This window comes from Penaeus monodon, chromosome 8, assembly GCF_015228065.2.
Source record: "Penaeus monodon isolate SGIC_2016 chromosome 8, NSTDA_Pmon_1, whole genome shotgun sequence".
Lineage (NCBI taxonomy): Eukaryota > Metazoa > Arthropoda > Malacostraca > Decapoda > Penaeidae > Penaeus > Penaeus monodon.
In genome coordinates, this window is record NC_051393.1 from 329,998 (window position 1) to 340,114 (window position 10,117).

General features: G+C 37.4%; 2 pseudogenes; both read right to left on the reverse strand.

Annotated features, from left to right (window-relative positions):
* LOC119576458 overlaps window positions 1-10,117 on the reverse strand; it is a 65,669-nt pseudogene that overhangs the window by 32,181 nt on the left and 23,371 nt on the right.
* On the reverse strand, window positions 1,483-6,622 carry LOC119576037 (annotated as a pseudogene).

A 10,117-nucleotide genomic window follows, 5' to 3' on the forward strand; every position in this document is an offset into this window, starting at 1 on the left:
TATATATTTATTTATATATAATATATATCTATATATATATTTATATTATATAATATAAAATATTTATTATATATATTATATATTTTATATATATTTATTATTAAAATTCTTATTATTTAAATATATTTAATATTTATATATTTAATATATTTAAACATCTTTAAAAATAATAAAAAATTAGCACAGCATTTTCCCAGCAGCATTGGGTTAATAATCTTAAATATATAGATAAATCACCAAATGGAGGTATTTATATTGCTGCAAAAAAATTAATTACATTTATGCAAAATATGTAGATGTAGAGGAAAAATGCAGCAATACAAAAAGATGAAATGAGGTTATAAGAGAAGACCAATCGCAAGAAACTTATCAATAACCAAGAACTAAACACCTGTTTCAGGGATGAGTCTTAGAACCTAACAGAGCTGACAGATACCATTGCAACAGATAGACCTAAATATTTGTGCAGTTTATCTAGCACTGACAAAAATGATCAATATGTTATCATTAGAAGAAAAACCCACAATACAAAAACTAGATTTATTGACAATGAGACCACAGTTTCAAAATCCAACTGGATTCCATCCTCAGGTCTGAAGAGGAAAGGGAGAGGATGTGGGAAGCAAGGAGACTAACAGCAGGAGAAAAGCCGCTGTTCAAGTTGAAATTAGTGCGGCACACCGCTGACCAGTCCATCTGCTGACCAGTGTCAGCAGCGCAGATTGTCTTTCCCACTGCCGATGTCCACACCTGCAGACTGGTGGAATCTTCCCTTATAAAGCTGCTGCCAAATTTCAACTTGAACAGTGGCTTTTCTCCTGCTGATAGTCTCCTTGCTTCCCACATCCTCCGCCTGCTCCCGTATGCCGGCCACCCAGTGCACAGTCCGCCCGATCCTCTGACCTGATGTGACCTCCCTCTGCTTTGTTCGTCTGTCCTCACCTGCCCCGTGTTCCCGCGTTGCCTCTCCTCTCTCTCTTTCATACCCCCTCCTCTCCCTTTCCTCTTCAGACCTGAGGATGGAATCCAGGTGGATTTCGAAACTGTGGTCTCATTTTCAATAAATCTAGTTTTTGTATTGTGGGTTTTTCTTCTATTGTATCAACACGGAAGAGTGTTTTTGTATATATATGTTATCATTAATATCAATATTACAGAGAGGAGTTAAATAAAATATTTTCTAATTTAATATGGACTTTAATGCCTTACAAAACATTTGTATATCATAAATAATAAACCAAGTGAATACCACTATATAAAAGAAAAGGTATGAAGGAACTACTAAAAGAAACTAATATAAACTAATGGAAAAAAATTCTGTATGATTTTTGAAGATACAAACTAATATCTAATGCAAAAAATATATACACTGTATACTCATATAATGAGTTTTCCCAAAAGGGTGGCTCATCTTCCTCCCCTCTAATTGAATCTTCTGGATTACAACATACAGTTTTTCAAACCTCAGAAAGTAAAGTTATCTCATGCCTGTGTTGTCTCCATGTATTGTTCAAGAACTAAATCCATTTCATCATCAAACAGAATGGAGTCCATGTCTGTGGTGCGGGTATTCTGATAGACTGGGTAGAAGTTTGTGTTGCCTCTATAGAAGCCTGTGTGGATTTTTACAGACTGAGAAGAGTACTGACTGCCCGGGTTTGTTTTGACCTGCGACACCTTCTTGCCTTTGAAGGAGAGATTATATTAATTTTTTGCCATTTTGTGAAGGTTTACTGAAGGTGTATATATAGGCTTTAAAGAAATCACTTTAAGGATGGGAAAATAGAGCATAAATCTATAAAAAATTTATTAGAATTTTATGTTAATATATCAAACCTATCATGACCCTTTTATACTCATAAAAACAAAACTGGAAAAAAAAAAATCTGGTGCCAATAAATTGTAGTTGTATAAAACCCTTTTCCACTTTGATCATGGATGGAGTACCTATATTCCCCATTGATCTTCAATTCTCTTAACATTAATATGTTAAATATAAAGAAATCTCTCAAAACAAAAAAAAGTGGGTGGAGCAAAAGAAAAAGATGAGATAAGAAAACAATAAAGAAGAAAATCAAGAGAAACAAGAAAGACAGTGGAGACACAGTGCAAACACGAGCCAAGAAGTGAAACAAATCAAGAGAGCTGAAAGAAAATGAAATGAGAAACACATTGAGAGGGAAAAAAAGCTGAAATAAGAAATAGAAAGGAATAGAAAAAATCTGATGCAAGGATAGAGAAAAAAATAAACCTAGACACCACCTAAATTTAGATTGTAACATGGATTGTGGCCAACTCAAAGAAAGTGCCAAAACCAAACCCTTTACTCTGAGGTGCTGTTTTTGTGGATTACTTTCTGACTCTCCTCAAAATACTGGTTTGGATGATTGATGCTGTCTCCAGAGTGGCGCTGTGAGTGACCTCCAATACCCCTGGCAGCAATCTGGGAGTGGTTCTTGTTCACCAGATCCATTTCTCATTAATTGCTGAAAAGTTTGTGAAAATGATGTTTTTCTTAAGCTGCTTCAGTAATCAATGACTCCCCTCTCTCTCTCTCTCACACCACACACCACACACACACACACACACCAAAACACACACACCACGCACGCACGCACGCACGCACGCACGCACGCACGCAAAGCACGCACGCACGCACGCACTCACGCCAAACCGTAGAGTAAAAAAAGAATAATACTTAAGAATAAAAGAAAAAACTTGAAGCAACAAATGCCTAACCACAATACCTTTTCTGTGAACCTTGAAATTCGACATTCTCTGCCTTAATATCTGAGCATCTGTATGCTTGAATGGACACCCATGAGCATCCCCTGGGCCAATGCTCTCATGATAATTTTCATACAGCTGTAAGGTGTGTAGTCATTTTCTCTTTCCTTCCTTTCCGTAGTTGAAACGAATGTTGTGGGCTCTGTTGAAAACTTCGGAAAAAATTTGTATTATTTTTAAATTTAAAGGAAAAGGGCTTTTATACACTTCTTTAGAAAGGGCTCATCAGATCGCAAAAAAACCCTTAAAAAATATATACACTATATATCCTCAAATTTAAAATCATTGAGAAAATGTACACACGGGAATCCTGGTTTACTTATTTCCCATATTTTCTCTACCTCCCCAAGGGGGAAAGAAAACATATCCCTGAGAGTCCTTTTAAAAAAGATGGGTGTCTTGTGGGTGAGTGCTTCAGCTCAGGTGTGTAAAGGGAACGGTTGGTGCCTAATAGTGTTAAGTGCTTGTATCCCTTCTCGCTTGCGCCCCCCCTGGCTACCTGGTGAAAAAGGGGAGAAAGCTGCACATAATTCTCTCCTGACAAATTTTCATCTCGCAGGTACACTGAACCACAGTGTTTGTCGCAGGCTAAACTGACGGGATCATGACTTGCATTTTCCCGGTGTGCGGGCTATTCACGGGTGAGAAGGACAAAAACGTTTATCAGGAATTTTGCAGAGGAGTTTGAATGCCTTTCGTAGTAATGCCTTTGTCCTGCCCTGAAAAGCGAGCCCCAAACCCCTCTTTGCAGAAAACTGCAATCCCCTCAGCAAGGGGCCAATTGTCTCAGATCCTGGAGCCTGGGCTGAATTTTTTTGGTATTGTACCAGGTTGATCCCAAAAATTAACTTGAATGCGGTAGTGTAAAGATTTTTTTGCCAGAGCCCTGATCAGTGGCACCCCCTTTCCCTTTTGACAAAAGTCGGGGGGTGTTCTAAGAGTGGTAAGGCAGCTGGTGTCTGAAAACTCCCACTAAACGTTAAAGGCTAGTGGAAACCTAGCAAGGGGGTTTGCTGCTTTTCTTCTGCCTCTGGTAGACTGGTACCATTCCCCCTGACCTGGTGGGGGGGTGTGGTCTCCCTCTCTGAAAGGGGGCGGGGGGATCAGGGGAAACTGCAGCAAACCACCAGCCATTACACTGCTCACTCACACCCTTTCGAACGTATCAAGACCCCCTGCTGACCCCCAGAACGGAGCAATCTGGAATCACTCAAAAAGGGGGTTTTGATACAGTGCATCACAAATCACTCGGGAGACCCAAAGATCAAGGGGAATTTCCCAAAAAAGGTTTTTTTTGGGATTAAAACCCCTTTCCCCCACGGGGGTTTCATAGTGGCCCCGGCCCCGCTGCTGGGGGGTCATATTTCACCCTAGCATGCACGACCGCTCTGCCCAAACAGCCCCCTGTCTTTTTTTTGTAATACTAAGAACCTATGTTTTAAATTTTTTTAGTATTATTATTTTCTAAGGGCTCTATTTGCCATATTTTTTGAAAAATCAAAAACGTAGGATATTTCTGTTGTTATATAGCCAATAGACCCTATAAACTGAATAGAATAAGCAGGTGTGGTATCATGGGGTTGAAACCCCAGGTTTTGTTGCATTTTTTTTGCATATTTTTCAAATTATTTTATAAATTAAACTTTAGTTTTAACAGGGTTTTTATTTTCCTTCCTATAGATATAATTTTATCTTCGTTTTTTTTTAAATACATTTTATTTTTTTATTTTTTTTATTTTTTTTTTTTTTTTTTTTATTTTTTTTTATTTTTTTTTTTTTCCAAATACTAAGTAATTTTTACGTGGTTTTACATCATCCTTCGTGAATCTTGTAATTCTATGGCCAGTGTATCATTTCCGACTTAATTTTTTTAGGCGCTAAACCTTGGGGCCCGAGAACCTTTATAAATGCAAGTATAGGAAAAAAGGAAAAAAATTTAAAAAATCTTAAACACATTTTCATTGGAAAAAATAAAAAAATTTATCCATAAAATTTTAAAAAAAAAAAAAAAAAAAAAAAAAAAAAAAAAAAAAAAAAAAAGCATGGCCATACATCCCCCTGGCATTATTACATGCCACCGCAGACGTTTAGGCATGCCCTGGAAGTACTTACATGCCCCCCACGCAAAGGGTTAATAGGCAGCCTTATACGGGTAAAGAAAGTGCTTTGAAGTTTTTGGGGGGGATCTGTTTGGGCCCTTTTTCCCCTTTAGTTCTGGAGTGAACGGCTGTTTCTTGCACCAACCTTTTCGCTCTTGACGGACGGATACTGGTAGAGCTACTGTCGTCCTGGAGCAATTTTCCCGGGAATTCGGTTTTCTTGCTTTGCTGATGATGTTCTCTTCTATCTGAGTCTCTGAAACTGTTGTGGTCCTTTTGATCATTTAGGCCCCGAGCTATGTCTCTGGGCAAAACCAAAATCCAGGAATTTGGGGGGCCGCTAGAGATCCTGTTTTTTCGGTACATGCTTCAGTGATTACTTTAGGTCACAAGGTATTTGTAGATCCGGTCCTGTGCAGAAAAAGGCAGCTTCATTTCTAGGCCCTGATACTGCCCGTTTTACTATATGGTAGTGAAACCTGGATACTATCTTGTGACTTGAAAACTCGTCTTGATGCCTTTTGTCCTTGCGCCGAATCAAGGGTACGTTACAAAACCCCAAAGTCCCCCAAAGGGCCCCCCCCCCTGAGACTGGTACACAATGTTCTTGTACAAACCCGATTGCCAACTCAAGCAATATACCACCAGCCTCATTTTTCCCCCCAGGTTGTCTCTGTTCAGACAATCCTGGGTGGAGGGGCTTTGGAATGCTTAGGAAGCATGGCTTGGGGGAAATTTATAACCTGTCATGGAAGGGGTAGAGATGAGCCAAAACCCCCCCTGGGGCTCACCCTGAAGGCCCCCATAGTGACACAAATGCCATAGATGCAGCTATGTACCCCCATCGGGATTAGCTCCCTAATATTGATGATGATGGTGTCTTAACCAAAGCTGAACAGTGGGCCACTCTGATGCCCAAACACAATGACACAACGATATCGCACCACAAATCACACTGACATTTTGAGAACATATAGGCTGTACTACGCTGACCCCTTTGAGATAAGAATCTTTTGGATGAGCACAGAGGTAGAGCACAAGTTACAAGACATTATATCTGGACAAGACATTATCTCAGACGACATTATAAATATTATTGTATATGCACACATACCTTATCGACATCCATGTTTTTGGTAAAATGTGATCGCCAGAAGTACAAAGCATCTTCCAAACTCAATCCTGCTGCTTTCAGAAATAGACCATAGGTGACTCGACCACCATGCCGCAGATGGTGTGTGGTTCTCAGTGTGTCATTCAACTGTCTCATGCACAATGGGAATGACGTTACTGCCAGCTGGTCAATCATGTCTGGGGTGATGCGGTGTTTTTCTCCACCCTTCTTCTGGGAATAATCATTGCCCGTGTACCGCTTGTCAAAGTCTTGAAGGAGTCGCATTAACCTTTCATCGTCCTCTAGTTCAGGTAAAGCTCTGTTTGTCATCTAGAAACAAAAGTTTTACTTTATACATTTGAACCTCCGTAAATGCAGGCTGTTTTAAGTATATCTGAGGTAGTCATAGAAAGAGGTTTTTAATCAAATATAGGAAAGCACGCATAAATGAACCACATTTGAAAAACAAGGAATCTGGTGTTATTTGCTTCAAAATTAATGCAGGTTAGTGCTGGTAGATCAGGGTCACTACAACCATTGTACAGTTGGATGCCAGTGCACATATAATCTTTTGTTTCATTTTTTGATAACAGAAAACTATATTATCATTATTAGTTATATGATTATCTTCACTAACACTACCACCACACCATTAAAATTTTCATCATCAATGTAATAATTTAAATCATTATTATCAGCATTAACATCACTGTTTTAACCCAATGCTGAGAGAGATGGCATGTATGTCATGTCCACAGTGAGTTTAGTTTATTGTGTTTACACACAGATGGCTCTACAAATGCTTAGTCACCATGGAGTCAGTTAGTAGTTCTCTCACCAGTTTACCCTTTTCCTTGATTTTCAGATTTTTTTAAATATACATTTTTATTAGTTTTATTAATATTATAATAATTATACTGTTAATAAATGATAATGTCAGCATCAACATTAATAGCATTAGAAAAAAATAAATATGAAAAATTAAGGAAAAAGGAAATCAGGTGAGGTCACACTGGTGTACTAACATCCTCCTTAGTGGCTGAGCACTTGTGGAGCCATCTAAGAGTAAAGACATTTCATAAAACAAAACTACAGTGAACATTGTTTCTGCAGGTATTGAGTTAACATTATCTCCATTCTTCCCTAGGTATTTACTCAAACAACACAGTGAAAACTAGAGACTATACAAGCATGCACTAGCATACAATACAATACAAGCATAAACAATTTTTGTTTACCACTTTCAAGATAAAATCAATGGACAGATATTATATGAATACATCATGAGCTACACTGACACCTACAACATCCATACACACTTATAACATATTTTCTTTTCCCAATCAATCACATGAGACCTAAGACACAATTAGGGTATGAACAGCTGCAGAAAGGAATTCCTGTACCCCTGCTGGCAATATAACCCCTAAGTGGCAACATAAAAATCACAGTAACAGAATATATATGAATTAATGGTTTCTGACATGTATGATGGGTGGAAGGTTGTAGAGTCATGGCCGACTGTTATTTCTGTCTGTCTGTCTGTGATATATGTTACATATTACATTACTAATTACTATAATTACATAATTACTATATCTCTTCAGTTTTCCCTTTGCTAGTTATGAACACTTTTCAAGTTTTTAATCTTCTATTATAAGAATTTCATTCCTAGAATAGAACATAAAAAGTAACAAATCTGAAAAAACATTATTATGCTACATCTAGCTTTAGCATTAAATATCTTGCATACCCATGAAATTTTACCCAACATACTAGAAGCATGAAAAAGATGTCCTGGCCAAATATTCCCAGTATTACAATAGCTATTGCTGTTCACTTACTAAACAAGCAGTTATCAAGCAAACATATATTTGTTATTCATATAGTCAATGTAGAAAAAGGAGAAATACACACACACACACACACACACACACACACACACACACACACACACACACACACACTCTTTCACTCTCACCCCCCCCCCCCCCCATGGACACACAACATATCAGTCTCTCTACTTTTCATCCATTTTGTATATCTTATTCATAATTAGTTCATTGCCTCTTTAAATACAGAATTGACAACAAATATTTCCTTGAGCTCACTTCAGTGGTGTAGGTAGTTCTTATGTTCTGGAATCCTCCCAAAACACAGCAGTCCACTGTCGGGGGCTTATATCGTCGCCCTAGCATGCGCGACCACTCATGCCAAATACCAGCATCCAATGCCGTTTCTTCGTAATACTACGAAGATATGTTGTATTTTCAGTTTTCATTATTTTTTACAGTCTCTACTTGCCAAACTTCCTGATAAATTGAGACTGAAGGGTATTTTTGTTGTTATATAGACTCCATAGTTGATCATTATTCGGTCTATAGTCCAAATAAAATAAGCAGTGTGCGGCATCATGGAGTTGAAATCATTTGGGTTTTTTGCATTTTTTTTTTTTTTTTGCATGGTAAAAATGAGAAAATGTTAAAAACCGACTTAATCACACTTTCACTGGCAAAAAAATAATCTTTTGCCGTGATTTAAAAAAAAAAAAAACCGGGCATGTCCAACATACTTATGGCATTTCTACTCCCCCCGGGGCAGAGGGGCCCCCCATCCCCCCCGGGTTAATACATGCCACCCGTCGGCAATGGGTAATATTAAAATAGAAGATTTTGATATAATGCGGGACAGAAACTCTAGATCTTGTGGTATAGCTTTTTTCACAGAAAAGATCTTGTTAAAACCCAAACACGAAAGAAAATTCAAAAAACACGAAAAGTGTACGATTTTAAACGGACACACAATGACTATAGTTTTATATCAGACCACTTGATTAAAATAAAGCCCTTTAGTGAAGTTTTAAAATTTTGTTAGTCATTATATGAAAACTGAGAAGGCCCAAGGTATTGCAAAAAAGGGGAAAATTCAAATTTTCCCCCCTTTCCCAACTGGGGGGCAGAAAATTTAATTAGGAGCAAATGCACCAGAAAAGAAAAAAAACAAGTTGACTTTTAGGGCTTTTTCCTTAATCAAATACAAAATTCCAGCATAGAAAAAAAACATTCTATAAATGAAATGTATCTCCACAAACACAAGAGGGGCATTTTTTGATTAAGATATTTCCAAAAAGCTCAAGTCATTCGCACTACAGAAACAGGCCACTCAAAAATGCCTTTTCTAACCCCATCAGCATGATCAAAAGCACTTTCAGAAAACTATGCAAAAAACAACACAAAACACCGTAAAAATATTTTTACTACACGCGCACGCGCAGCACCACAACAACCACACACACAAACAACCACCCCACACACAACACACACACAAAACACACACACAACCACACACACACACACACCACCAAAAATGTCACATGAATTCCTCCTTGCCCCAACAATTCTACAGGCTTCCCATGTCAATAATTAAAAATTGGCACTTCCCCCGAAAAAAGAATTTGGGGGTAGGAAAGTAACCCCATATCACAATAAAAATAAGTCTTTATGAAGAATTATTTTAACCTAATGTTTAACCAATTGGGACGATGGCAATAATAAATGCCATGCCCCCGTTTAATTTTTATTTTTCACAGGTGGTCACAAGTGCTTATCACCAAGGGGCAGTTTAATCCTACCTATCTCACCTGTTTACCCTTTTCCTTGACTTTTGGAAAAAAAAATTGTACTATTTCTGTCTTAAATGTTACCAAGGTTTAAATAACAATTTTAAAAATCTAACACAAAAACAAACAAAAGACCTACAACTGTATTAAAAAGAAAAACATATTTCCCCCCTTAAAGGAAGAGGAAATAGGATTGGTCACTAGGAAAAAAAAGATAGACTCCCCTTCCAGTGTACATGTAGAGCATCTATATGTAAAAAAAACACAAAAAAAAAATCAAGGGACAGGAAAAAAACTTGGGGTTTTGGGGTTATGTTCACATTTATATAGCATTTAAAAAAAAATTAATATTCTCATAATAGCTCAATTTATTATTTTACTTTTACTCATTTACAAACTAACTGACATGAAAGCACAAATTTTTTAAAATTTTGAAAAAGTAGAATTTAAAGGGGAAATTACTTTAGAAACATGCTCCCCCTTTTTTGCTCAGCACTA